Source organism: Cavia porcellus, unplaced genomic scaffold, assembly GCF_034190915.1.
Source record: "Cavia porcellus strain 051 isolate PalLab524CR breed Dunkin Hartley unplaced genomic scaffold, mCavPor4.1 scaffold_22, whole genome shotgun sequence".
Lineage (NCBI taxonomy): Eukaryota > Metazoa > Chordata > Mammalia > Rodentia > Caviidae > Cavia > Cavia porcellus.
Genome location: NW_026947505.1, coordinates 8,755,483 through 8,770,051, shown reverse-complemented (window position 1 = coordinate 8,770,051; position 14,569 = coordinate 8,755,483). Strand labels below are relative to the sequence as shown.

Below are 14,569 nucleotides of genomic sequence, written 5' to 3'. Positions count from 1 at the left end.
ATAGGAAGCATTGTCATGGGTTCTAGGTCTTCATCTGGATTCATGTAGGACATTGCTGGGGGATTCAGGCCTTTGGATGAATATTCTGGGTCTTTGGTGTTATATACAGATTACCTATACTTTCTTACGTTTAACTCTAGGTGGCTATCATAAAATAATATAAATTCTGTGTCCTGATTCTAATTGTTCTCTGCACAACTCCTGACTACAACAGCTTCTCTGGTGTAATTTAACTGAAATACAAGAGACTGATTAATCTAATTATGCCCATTCCTCTGAAGTCCATTTTGAGATCATCACCCTGAAAACCCACTACTTGGCAGCCCACTACTTGGAGATTCTAGCTGTCAGCTTTACCATTGGTATCAGTAGATTCCAAAGTTGCGTGAATATGCTTTTTCTGAGGGTAGCTTTTCATGTTCATCATCAGAATCATATGACATTTTCCTCACATTTTTGACATTCAAATAGAGTTGTTTATAACCAGTTATCAGTAGCAAGCATGTCCTCATGCAGATTTTAAAACTGGTAAGCTTCTCAGGGTTAATATTATTTTCCTTCATTGTAACTTATACACATTTGTCCTGCTTCACTCTCAACTACTTGTATTGATTTCTATAAAATCTTATTCTTTGAGTATTTCAAAGAATTCTCTATCCTGTGTGTCCTTTTATACCTACAAGTATCAAAAATTCATTGTAGTTCACACTTTCCAAGTCATCTACCTTGAGAGCCATTTTATCAAAAATCAAAAAAAGTTCCTATGGAAGAACTATCACAAGGAAGGCAAAGTTCCCCCCCCCACCCTGGATGTTATAACCAAGTCTTTGGTTTGTAAATGAAGGCTGATACTTCTGAGTGGAGCTACTTTAATGTAAATGATCCTCTCTTGACTGCCTGGAACATTCCCAAGACACCACCACTTTGGACCCAGCTAGAAGAAGCTCTCTGAACTGGGCTGCCTGAGATGAGTTCCTGCTCACCAGCTCAACCCTGGGAGAGTTTAAGATCTTAGTTCCCAGTGGTTAAGGTACTGCCCATTCCAGCCACACTAGACTGGGATCTGTAGGCTTCTGCCTGGCTGGGCCATGCCCAATGACCTTCTTTCAACCCAGGGAACTGGGCTGCCAGAGGTGAGTTCCTGCATATCAGCTTGGCCTGGGAGAGTTTAAGATCATTGTTCCAAGTGGTCAAGGACCAACCCAGCTTCCAGCACACTAGACTAGGCTTGGGAGGTTATGTGGCCTAACAAGACCATGTCCAGCTACCTTTTCAATCAGGGGAGTTGATAGCACATAAAGTGAGTTCCAGTGCATTGGTGCTTGCCTAGGTAGAGCTTTGCACCATCATTCACAGTGCTTAGGTGCCTGCCCAGCTTCTTAGAACACTGGAGGTGGCACAGGAGGTCCTTGGGCTAGAATGGACCATGCTCAGCAACCTGCATTCAGTCCGAGGAGATGAGGATATAGGAGACAATTTCAAACATGCCCAGGGGAAGCTTTGGAACATCACCTGAAACATGGAAATATAGGAAAATGACAAAATAAAAGACCAAAATGCAATCTCAAACCTTCAGCCCAACCCAAGAAAGCCTAGGAGCCATGTACATAGAAGAAAATAAATGCCATACACCAAATACCTGAAATAATAGCAACTGAAATAAAGAAGCAACTCTGGGAAGCATTAAAGAAATTAAAATTAGAAATAATCTCCCAGGTAAAAGAAATGATAAAAGTAATGGAATAGATGCTGAACACATCTAAAGAAGATACAATTAAAAAATTAGAGGAATAAAACAGAAAGATAGACTCCCTGGATGAACAATATAAGAAACAAACAGAATACATGAAGCAGATTCAAAGAGATATACAGGTAATCAAAAATTCCATTGAAAGTTGTCAAAACCACCTCAACGAAAGTGAAGGTAGAGTTTCAAACCTCAATGATAAGATGGCAGTAGTGAACAGTAAAGGAAAGATCTTTAAAAATAATAAGGAATCATTAAATAACAATTCAACAGCAATATGATGCAAAGAAAAACAACATAAGATTAACAGGGATAAATAAAAAAGAAGGAGACACCACAAATGATATCAAGAGACTATTTACAGAAGTTACAGCTGAAAATTTCCCAAACATGAGAATGGAAACTGGCATTAGGATTAGTGAAACATATAGAACTCCAAATTACCATAACCAAAATAAAACTACACCCAGACATATAACAATCACCATTCCAGAAATCCAACATAGCAATAGAATATTAAAAGCTCTTAGAGAGAAAAGACAGATCACCTATAAAGGGAAACCTATCACAATCACAACAGACTTCTTAACACAAACAATGAAGTCAAGAAGAGCATGGAGTGAAGTCTTTCAGACCCTAAAGGAAAATGATTTCCAACCCTTATTGATGTACCCTGAAAAACTGGCCTTCCAAATGGATGGAGAAATAAGACACTTACATGAAAAGAACAGCTGAAGAACTTCATGATCACTAAACCAACCCTGCAAAGAATACTAGTCTAGATATACATAGGAAAAAACTACTAAGCAAGGCAGACAATTAAACAGAATAGAAAGATAAAGATGCAACAGCAGAAAGATAACATGCCAACAATAAACCATTATATAACAGTTATAACCATGAATGTAAATGTTCTCAATTCACCAATTAAAAGAAACAGACTGGCAGAATGGATCAAGAAACAACCTCCAACCATATGCTGTCTACAAGAAACTCATCTAACCCAAAAAGAAACTCACAGATTGAAAATTAACAGATAAAAAACAATACTTCATGCATCAGGAACTCTCCAGAAAGCAGGGGTAGCTATTCTGTTTGCAGACAATGTGAACTTCAAACCAATTATGATCCTAAAAATGAAGAAGGTCACTACATATTAGTGAGGGGAAAATTTCAAGAGGAAGAGATAACAATCTTAAATATATATGCACCAAATTCCAGAGCACCAAGTATACAAAGCAAGTATTAACAGAAATGAAAAATCAAATAAACAATAACTCAATTATAACAGGAGACCTTAACCCACCATTGACAGCAAGGGAAACATCAACCAGACAGAAAAATCAGTAAAGAAATAATGCAACTGAATCACACCTATGAACAAATGGACTTGATAGACATATACAGAGTGTACCATACAACAACATCAGAATATACATTCTTCTCAGCAGTACATGGATATTTTTTAACGTAAAACATACTAGCCCCCAGAACATATTTAAGTAAATGCAAAAGAGTTGAAATTATCCCATGCATATTATCAGATCATAGTTCCATGAAACTAGAAATTAATGATAAAACAAACAGCAAAAACCTCAAAAACACATGGAAATTGAATAATACACTCTTGAGCAACCAGTGGGTAACAGGGGGAAAATTAAAGAAGAAATTATATAATACCTATAAGCAAACAAAAATACAAATACAACTTACAAGAATCAGTGGGAAGCAATGGAAGCGGACCTCAAAGGAAAATTTGTTGCACTGAATTCCCATATCAAGTAAACAGAATGAATACAAATAAACAACCTGATGCTACACCTCAAACATCTAGAAAAAGAGGAGCAAATCAAATCCAAAGCCAAAAGGAGGGAGCAAATTATAAAAGTCAGAGCAGCAATTAATGCAATAGAGACTAAGTAAACAATCCAAAGAATCAATGAATCAAAGAGTGGGTTCTTTGAAAGAATAAGTAAAATTGATAAGTCCCTAGCCAATCTTATTTAAAAAGGGAAGAAAAAGCTCAAATTCATGCAATAAGGAATGAAAAAGTTGAAATCATACAGACGCTGTGGAAATACAGAAGATTATCAACACCTATTTCAAAAACCTATTCTCATAGGTTTGATAATACAGCAGAAGTGGACAGATTTCTAAAAACATATGAAGTACCAAATCTGGGTCAAGAAGATGTAAAACTGCTGAATAAACCAATTCTGATTTATGAAATTGAAAATGTAATTAAGTCCTTACCTACAGAGAAGAGTCCATGCCGACATAGACTCACTGTGGGATTCTGCAAGAAATACAAAGAAGACCTAATGCCGACACTCCTCAAACTCTTCAATGAAATTGAAAGGGAAGCAGTCCTTCCAAAGTCATTCCTGGAAGCAAATATTACTCTAGTATCAAAACCTGAGAAAGACCCAACTAAAAAAGAGAACTACAGGCCAATCTCCCTAATAAACACAGATGCAAAAATCTTCAATAAAATATTGACAAACAGGATGCAGCAAATCATCAAGAAGATAATACACCATGTCCAAGTGGGATTCATCCCAGGCATGCAGGGATGATTCAACATACATAAATGAATAAAGGTAATCCACCATATCAATAAAGCTAAAAGTAAGAATCACATGATCATTTCTTTAGATGCAGAAAAAAAGCTTTTGATAAGGTCCAACACTCATTCGTGATAAGGACCTGATAGAAAATTGGAATAGATGGTCTTTACCTCAATATGATAAAGGCCATCTATGACAAACCAACAGCCAGCATCATATTAAATGCCCCAAAACTGAAGGCCTTTACCTTAAAATCAGGCATAAGACAAGGACGTCCCTTATCACTGCTCCTATTCAACATTGTACTGGAAATACTAGCCAGAGCAATTAGACAAGAGAGAGAAATAAAATAGGAAAAGAGGAAGTTAAATTATCATTATTTGAAAATGCATGATTCTCTACATAGAAGACCCCAAATCTCCATTGAAAGACTCCTAGACATAATAAATAAATTCAACAGTGTAGCTGGATACAGAAATCAATACTCAAAAGTCAACAGCATTACTATACTGTTGGGAGCCGCAGCCCCGAGCCCGGTCGCCTCACTTGGTGGACGTGAGGCCTGTAGTAAAGAGTAAAGCCTGAGGTAGATTACCCCTCCCATCGAGCACGTTAGTTTCCTGCTTACCGCGTAAGCAACCCGCTCAACAATATAGTCTGCCTGGCAACTGATGATGTTAGCCAATCAGCTTGCCTTGCTTACTTTAACATGATTGGACACTGTATCTGTATATATACTGGTGCCACCCCTGGGGGGGAAGAAGAAGCCCGGAAGTAGAAGCCCAGAAGGAGCCGCGGGGAGCGGACCAAAGGAGGCTTCGGCTGGGAGCGATCCCAGAGCAGGCTGTACGGAGAAGGAAAATAAAAGAAAAGGTTGTCCACTGCCAGGCTTTGTCGTGTGTCCTTCCTGCCGGCCGGGAGCAACATCGACATTTGGAGGCCCGCACGGGGACTGATCACCCCCGAGACGTGACAGCGGACAACGCTCCAGTACAGAGCTGCGAGACAGGTGAGTTGGGGATAAGCCTGGGCTCTGGGTGGCGCGCACCTACAGGGCTTTTAGACTCCCCTCAGGCTCACGCGTAAGTGGCGGATTCCTTGGGCCTCACGCGGTGAGTAACATATTAAAAGATGGGAAACATGCTAGGTAGCAACACTAAGAGCGAGGGTGGTTGTGGAGAAAGCTCTCAAGAGCTTACAAAAGTACGCAGGGTATTTGAGCAGGCCCAGTTGGGGAGCTCCCGAGAGGGGCCCGTCAAGGGGAACAAAGATGCTAAGGAGAAGGACGGGGCTCTAGCCTCGGAGTCGTCTGACTCCGAGGACGAGGGAAAGTTGAATGGCAAGGAGGCCAAAGAGACCAGCTGTCAGGAGCCTAAGTCGCTCGATAAGGAGTCGCACGGTTCTTTCCCAGCGTTGCGCCGTGAATTGCGCTCCGCTCAACTTGGTCTGCGAAGGAGTAGAGAGCTCCTGAGCGCTCCCCGGCGCGAGAGGGAGGCAAAGCCTTCCGCCCCACCTTGGGGGCTGTTCCCAGAAGCAATCCCTCGCCATGAGGTGGCCGCCCGGGAGCTCCCTTCCTCTTCGCCAGAACAGGAAGTGATGCACGGGCCCCCATTTTCCGCCCAATCACGGCCGCCGTCTTATGCTCCGCCGCTGGCGGGTCGGTATTTTTACAGGCGGCTTTGGCAGGGGGGACGTTTGTCTCATGAGGTACATCCACCACCTGGGATAGATAGTGGCCCCTACGGGATATTTCCTGTACAAGTAGCTATGGGCCAGGGACGTAATGCATGGGAGCCTTTTGAGATAAAGCAGATTAGAGAACTTAAAAATGCAGTTACAACCTTTGGGCCGACTGCGCCTTACACCATTGCCATGCTGGAGAACCTGTCTTCTGGGCCCCTCACCCCTGCGGACTGGATTCAGCTGGCAAAGGCGTGTCTGCCCTCGGGTAGTTACCTGGATTGGCGAGCCTGGTACGCAGAGTTCTCTGCAGAGCAGGCTGAGAGAAACGCCAGTCGGGGAAACCGGGGGTGGAACAAGGAAATGCTTATGGGAGAAGGTCGGCACGCTGATGATCAGACTCAGTTCCCCGGCGCTGTCTATGAACAAATCAACGCCATAGGGCTCCGCGCCTGGAAGCAGGTAAGTGGTGCCGGAACAGCCTCCTTGTGTCTTTCAAAAATAATTCAGGGTACCACAGAGCCATTTGTTGACTTTGTGGCCCGAATGCAAGATGCTGCCGATAAGATATTTTCTGATCCGGGAGTGGCTCGACCGCTGGTAAGGCAGCTGATTTTTGAGCAATGTACAAAGGAGTGCAAGGCAGCGATAGCTCCTCATAAGAACAAGGACCTCAACGCCTGGATTAGGATATGTAGAGAGATAGGGGGGCCGCTCTCCAACTCGGGAGTGGCTGCTCTCCTGGCCGCGGCTGTACAGCAGAGGGGACCTCACGGGTTAGAAGGGGAATGTAAGGTTAAAGGGTGTTTTGCCTGCGGGGAGCCAGGACACATTAAACGTCATTGCCCAAACAATACAGATGCTAGGCCTCGCCCTAGGAATGAAGAACCATATGTTTGTGGGCGATGCAAGAGGGGATCACACAAAGCTGAGGAGTGTAGGTCGGTCTTTGATGCTCAGGGCAACCGTATTTGTGGACGAGATGCTAGAGGGCCAAAAAACGGCCAGAGGGGGCCCCCTTCACAGGCGGGCCCCCGCCCCAGAGACAGGACAGCTCAGGATGGCAGCCTTCAACAAGGGCCACCCCTGGGTCAGCAGGTGTGGACCTCAGTGTCGCCTCCAGACTTATATTAGTGCCTGATATGGGTGTTCAAGTGGTTGAAACCACCTTTAAGGGACCGTTACCCGAAAATTCCGTGGGTCTGGTGATCGGGAGATCCTCCACGGCCCTTCGGGGTCTCATAGTAGTCCCGGGGGTCATAGACTCAGACTACACAGGACACATTAAAATTATGGTTCAATCTCTTGTGGGTACTATGGTAATCAATAAAGGAGACAAGATAGCGCAGCTCTTGCTGCTCCCCAGTCTCCACAAGAGATTCCCCTCAAAGCAGAAAATTAGAGAAAGTCAAGGTTTCGGTTCCTCAGGGGAAGTCTTCGAGGGACTCCATATAATACTTGATAAAAGGCCCATGCTCTCACTTAAGGTCAACGGCAAGAGTATAACAGGGCTCCTAGACACAGGAGCTGACCGTTCCATTATCTCTAGAAAGGATTGGCCCTCCAACTGGCCCACCAACACTGCAGATAACACGCTGCAGGGCCTGGGGATGGTGTCAGCTCCTCAGGTTAGTGCTTCAACCCTGCTCTGGTGCAATGAGGAGGGTCATCAGGGCCATTTCCAACCATTTGTGTTGCAGTTGCCAGTGTCTCTATGGGGAAGGGACATCCTCACTCAGATGGATGTCACGCTTATGTCAAACTGCTCCCCCCAGGCTAAGAATATACTCAGGAACCAGGGATATACCCCCGGCAAAGGCTTGGGCAATGCCCTACAGGGTCGGACATCCCCAATACCAGTAGAGAACAAAAAAGGTAGGCAAGGGCTGGGTTTTTCTTAGGGGCCGCTGAAGAAGCTCTCCTACCCACTTCGATCAAAATCACCTGGAGGTCAAATGATCCGGTTTGGGTACCTCAGTGGCCCCTGCCTAAGGAGAAGCTATTAGCCTTGTCAGAAATAGTCAGTACACAACTTAGATTAGGACACATTAAGCCGTCAACCTCCCCATGGAACACCCCCATTTTTATAATTAAGAAAAAGTCTGGCAAATGGAGGCTGCTCCATGATCTAAGGGCGGTCAACGCGCAGATGCAGTCCCTGGGGGTGGTCCAGAGGGGGCTGCCAGCTCTCTCAGCCATCCCTCAGTCCTGGCCAGTTTATGTTATAGATCTTAGAGACTGTTTCTTCTCAATCCCCCTGCTTCCAGAGGACACTCATAGGTTCGCCTTTACTTTACCCACCATTAACCAAGAAAGCCCTGATCTCAGATACGAGTGGATAACGCTGCCCCAAGGTATGGCCAACAGTCCCACTATGTGTCAGATTTACCTTGATTCCCTACTGGCCCCCCTACGGAAATCCTTTCCCAAGATAAGATGTGTGCATTACATGGACGACCTTTTGCTCAGCGGCAGGGACCCAGACATGCTAAATAATATGCTCGGCCAGTTGGTCGAGGCCCTGAGACAAGCTAATCTGCATGTTGCCCCCGACAAGATTCAGGGAGGAGAAATGGTGACCTACTTAGGCGCGAAAATCTCCCCTATGCTAGTCTCTCCGCAGAAGGTCACCATTAGGACGGATGGCGTTAGGACCCTAAATGACATGCAAAAGCTATTGGGAGACATTAATTAGATTAGGCCATATTTACATATACCAAATTCAGATCTCAAACCCCTGTTCGACCTTCTAAAGGGAGACCCAGATATAGCCTCCCACAGGAGGCTCACTCCTGAGGCAAGAGCTGCCTTACAGAGAGTAGAAAAAGCCTTAGGTGGGGCTACCTTACACAGAATTGAACCAGGGCGACCCTTTGATGTCTGTTTGCTACAGACTAGTCACAGCCCACAGCGGTGATTTGGCAGAAAGGACCACTACTGTGGATACACCCTAAGGTCTCACCTGCAAAAGTCATAGAGCATTACCCGGAGGCAGTCGCTTCATTGGCCCTTGAGGTGCATGATAGAGCTGTCCAACATTTTGGCTCAGGACCACAAGCCATCCGAGTACCCTATACCGCCAGCCAGATCAAGACCCTGTCTGCCTGCATAGATACATGGGCCATTCTGAGATGTGTTTTCCATGGGGATATAAACAATCAATACCCTAAAGACCCTATCTTGTCATTTGTCACTCAGCACCCTATAATTTTTCCAAAGGTTACTGCCTCTGAGCCATTAGTCCCAGCAACTACAATATACACAGATGGCTCCAAGACGGGGATAGGCGCCTATGTGATCCTACGCAAGCCCCCGGTTACCATACAATTTGAACCTGATCAGCCTCAGGTGGTGGAACTGCAGATCGTTAAAATGATTCTTGAACGGTTCTCAGAAGCCATTAATATTGTCTCCGATTCTAGGTATGTGGTCAATGCTATGCAAGTGCTTGAGACTGCCGGTTTAATTAGATCCACTTCCACAGTGGCTGGGCTGTTCCTGTCTATCCAGACATTGCTTCAGAACAGACACCATAAGGTCTTCACCACCCACATAAGAGCACATACATCCCTGCCGGGGCCCATGGCACAGGGGAATGCAGCTGCTGATACTGCCACTCGCCCGTTATGGATTTTTACCTTACTAACACCAATCGAGCGAGCCCGTGCCTTCCATGATAAGTTTCATGTCAATGCCAGGACACTAGCAAACCATTTCCATGTTTCCAGAGCAGATGCACGAGATATCGTGCGACTATGTGGCTCCTGTGCCACATACAAACCTGCCATACCGATGGGAGTAAACCCTCGAGGTTTGATCCCTGGTGATGTTTGGCAGATGGACATCACACATATACAGGAGTTTGGGACTCTTAAATATGTTCATGTTTCCACAGACACCTGTTCTCACGTCATATTCGCAACAGCAGAAACAGGTGAAAAAGTGTCTAATGTGATCAATCATTGCCTGGCGGCTTGGGCCGCATGGGGCAAACCAAAAATATTAAAAACTGATAATGGACCAGCCTATATAGGCAAAGCCTTCAATGAGTTCTGCAAAATGATGGAGGTTCAATTAAAACATGGTATCCCATACAATCCCCAAGGTCAAGGAATCATTGAGAGGGCTCATAGAAGCCTCAAAGAAATTTTACAAAAACAAAAAGGGGGAGTAGGCCAAGGCCTGGCCCCAAAGGCGCGATTATCCATGGCACTATTCACACACAATTTTTTAAATTTAAATAATGATAATTGCTCCCCAGCCGTGGAGCACTGCAACCCTTCCCCCAACCATAAAGGGTGGGTGAAGTGAAAAGATGTCCTGACAGGACAATGGATGGGCCCGGATCCAGTGGTCAGCTGGAACCGAGGCGCGGTTTGTGTTTTCCCACAGGAATCGGGACGAGAACCACTGTGGGTACCGGAGAGACTGACACAGGCGACAAAGCCCTCGACTGAAGATCAGACCTGCCCTACCGGAGATCCATCACAGACCGACCAACAAGATAAATAGAAATAGCGGTAGCCCGAAATAGACAAGAAGATCCTCAGGCATATGCATGGCTCGCTCGCCTAGCCTACGACCGAGTCTAGGGGTGGTGAGCTTCCCACACTCCTCCTCTAAAAAATTATGACATAGCTGGGTAGGAGAGTCAATGACGGGTAAGAGCGTACTCCCCCGGTGCGACTCAACCTAAGCCAGGCCCTACCCCATCCTGCACGTAAGCCGCTGGACTGTTAGATGCTGCCCAGGTCTAAATTTCTCTCCGAGGGGATTTCTTTATGGAGAGGAAATGAGTGCAAGCTTGTGTGCATCCAGGTTCCGTCCAGTTTGTGCCTGGCCCTAGAAAAAGGACGAGGGCCTCAGGGCCTTGGCAGACCATGGGACGGCCGACCAGGGTCTAAGCCAAGGACCTACGGTGGGCCTACGCATAGGGCATAAGCCTCTGCACCCAGTCCAGAAAGGGCTACGATGCGCACATTCATAAAAAATAAAAAAGGGGGAGATGTTGGGAGCCGCAGCCCCGAGCCCGGTCGCCTCACTTGGCAGACGTGAGGCCTGTAGTAAAGAGTAAAGCCTGAGGTAGATTACCCCTCCCATCGAGCACGTTAGTTTCCTGCTTACCGCGTAAGCAACCCGCTCAACAATATAGTCTGCCTGGCAACTGATGATGTTAGCCAATCAGCTTGCCTTGCTTACTTTAACATGATTGGACACTGTATCCGTATATATACTGGTGCCACCCCTGGGGGGGAAAGAAGAAGCCCGGAAGTAGAAGCCCAGAAGGAGCCGCGGGGAGCGGACCAAAGGAGGCTTCGGCTGGGAGCGATCCCAGGGCAGGCTGTACGGAGAAGGAAAATAAAAGAAAAGGTTGTCCACTGCCAGGCTTTGTCGTGTGTCCTTCCTGCCGGCCGGGAGCGACATCGACACTATACAATAACAACAAAATTACAGAGAGAGAAATAAGAGAAGCCACAACCTTCACACTAGCATCCTAAAAATTAAATACTTAAGAATTAAGAAGTAAAAGATCTATACAGGGAAAAATATAATACCCTTAAAAAAGAAATCAAAGAGGATCTCAGACAATTGCAAATACAACCCTTATTCATGGATAGAAGAATGAATATTGTAAAAATGGTCACTCTGCCAAAACTATTATACAGATTCAATGCAATCCCAGTAAAAAATACCATCAACATACCTCATGGATCTAGAGAAATTACTCTTATAGTTCATCTGTAACCAGAAGAGACCTAGAATAGCAAAGGCAATTCTAAACAGCACAGGAAAGGCAGGAAGCATCACAATCCCTGACTTGAATTTATACTGCAAAGCTACTGTAATAAAATCAACGTGGTACTGGTATAAAAACAGATCTGAAGAGCAATGGAATAGATTAGAAGATACAACCACAACTACAAACACACTCAACCAATTTATCTTTGATAAAGGGTCCAAACATGTTCACTGGAAGAAGGACAGTCTCTTTAATAAATGGTGCTGGAAAAACTGGCTCTTTGTATGCCTCAAATTAAAACTAGACCCATGCCAATCACCGTGTACTAAACTAAAATCTAACTAGACTAAAGATATGAATATTTAAACAGAAATACTAAATCTGTTGGCAGACAAATTAGGTAAAAATCTTGAGGACATAGGGGTAAGTAGAGTATTCATGAACAGGAGTCAAACCACACATGAAATACTTCCCAGAATCAATAACTGGGATCATGTCATATTAAAATGTTTCTGCACATCAAGAGAAATCTTCAGCATAGTGAAAAGAAAACCCACAAACTGTGAAAAAATCTTAGTGAACTGTCCTTCAAAAGACTTCTGTCTAAAATATATAGAGAATTAAAATAAAATCAGACCCCCAAAATTCAAAGACCCAATCCAAAAATGGGCATCTGAGATGAATACACAGTTCTCAAATGAAGAAATATGTATGGCAAATAAATACATGAAAAAGTGTTCAGTATTATTAGTCATTAGAGCAATGCAAATTAAAACAACACTGAGATTCCACCTCACTCCAGAAAGAATGGCCAGGATCAAGAAAACTACCAACAGTAAATTCTGGAGAGGCTGTGGGGAAAAGGAATCTCCTGTACTGTTGGTGGGAGTGAAGACTGGTGCTGCCACAGCAGATTCCTCCAAAATTTTGGATTGGAAGTCCCATTTCATCCAAGTATTCCACTTCTTGGCATATTCCCAGAAGAAATGAAAACATCATACCACAGTGATAGATGTGTACCCATGTTTATAACAGCACAATTTGTAATAGGCAGATCTTGGAAACAACCTAAGTGTTGGATTAAAAAAGAAATGGATTAAAAAAGGAATGGAATGGATTTTAAAAGTTGTATTTTTATACAATGAAGTACTACTCAGCTATAAAGAATGATCACATTGAGATATTTATAAATAAATGGATTCAACTTGAAACCATACTCATAAGTAAAATAAATCAAACTCACATGTATAAATACTATATACTCTCCCTAGTATAAGAATTGGTAAGAGTATGTAAGAGTTTATGGTAATCCTGATCCCCATTATATTGCTTTGAAGCATTATAATGTCTCCATTCATTAGTTGGAATAGTTTTATCCTGGTTTGTTTGATTTTACTGTCTGTGATGATATTAACAGCTATTTTGAAGAAAACAAGACATTATAATGCTGTGCTGATTTAATATCATCTTGCTTTGAAGTCCTACCATGCTTTGGTTCTTCTGTTTCCATTGATTCTATTATGTTGTATCTTATTATATTTTATTATGTGTGATATTATAAACAAATATTTTATGCACTATGAGATAATATAGTAACCATTATTCATTTTCTATTTTTTAGTTTTGAATGCACTGTAATAGTTTCATTCTCTTGAACGGTTTTATACTATTTTGTTATGTTTGGTACAATTGTATATGAAGATAAGCTCAACAATTTCAAAGAAAGAAACATGGTAGCTACTTTTATATCGGGTTGTCTTGTGGTGAAACACTGTGTTGCTTAAATTGTTCTGTTCTGATCTGCTTTGTTATGTCCTCTTTTGTCTTAATTTCTTTAAAATAAAAAAATTATTATTTTTTATTTCAGGGCTGAGTCTGCCTTTCTCATAGAAGCAGCTGGCATCTGAATCCAGTTCTCCCATCCATGCAGCAGCTGACACAATGCACCAGCTGACCAGCACAGGGGGATCTATTTAATCTTACCTCATTGTGAACATCCATTCTAGAATGGAACGATTGCTATAAACATTGAACCTACCCAGAGGTTAGGTTCATACCACCCAGAGGCCACAGTTACATTAGAGTTCACTTTTGCTGTACATTTCATGAGTTTTGGCTAATGAATCATGGCCATACACTTCATTATAGTATTGCACGCAGTAGTTTCACTGACCTGAAAATCTTCTGCTCCATCCCTTTTTCCTCTTTCCCCCCTCTCTTCCTCTAAACTCTAAGAAGTACTGATGCTTTACTCTCTCTGTAGTTTTGCCTTTTCCATAATGTTATTACAGATTTGGAATAATACAGTATGAGAACTTTTTACAGTAGCTTCATTTACTTGGTAATACGTGTTTAAGTTCCTTCCACGTCTTTGCACGTCATGCTGAATGACCTTCCATTTCACTGTCTAGATGTAGCTCAGTTTACTCACTTCATGAAGTGTACTTTGGTGGTTTCCAGTTTACTTTGACAAATGTCTTTGTAAAGAGTTTTTTTCTTCACATAAGTCTTCAAACATTTAAGGAAGTGCAAGAATATATTTACATTTGGAGGAAACTCCAATTGCTTCACATTTCTTCAGGAATTTAATGTCATCAGTATTCTACATTTTGGTCATATGGATAGAAGTGTAGTGACTGGTATCTCATTGTTTTAATTTATAATTTCCTAATGGCATATAATTAGCGTTAGTCATTTAATGTGCTTTATATATTCATCAACCATTGGTATAATTTTTGCTGAGATACTGCTTAAAGATTTGGCTCAAGCTTTAATCAAGTTGTTGGCTTTCTTACTGTTGATTTCTTTTAATACTTTATGATTTCTTTTAATACT

The 14,569-nt window shown here is 43.0% G+C and overlaps 1 pseudogene; it reads right to left on the bottom strand.

Annotated features, from left to right (window-relative positions):
- Positions 1 to 229: 229 nt before the first annotated feature.
- LOC100735263 (ELMO domain-containing protein 2-like) lies at positions 230 to 13,735 on the bottom strand (annotated as a pseudogene).
- Positions 13,736 to 14,569: the final 834 nt, after the last annotated feature.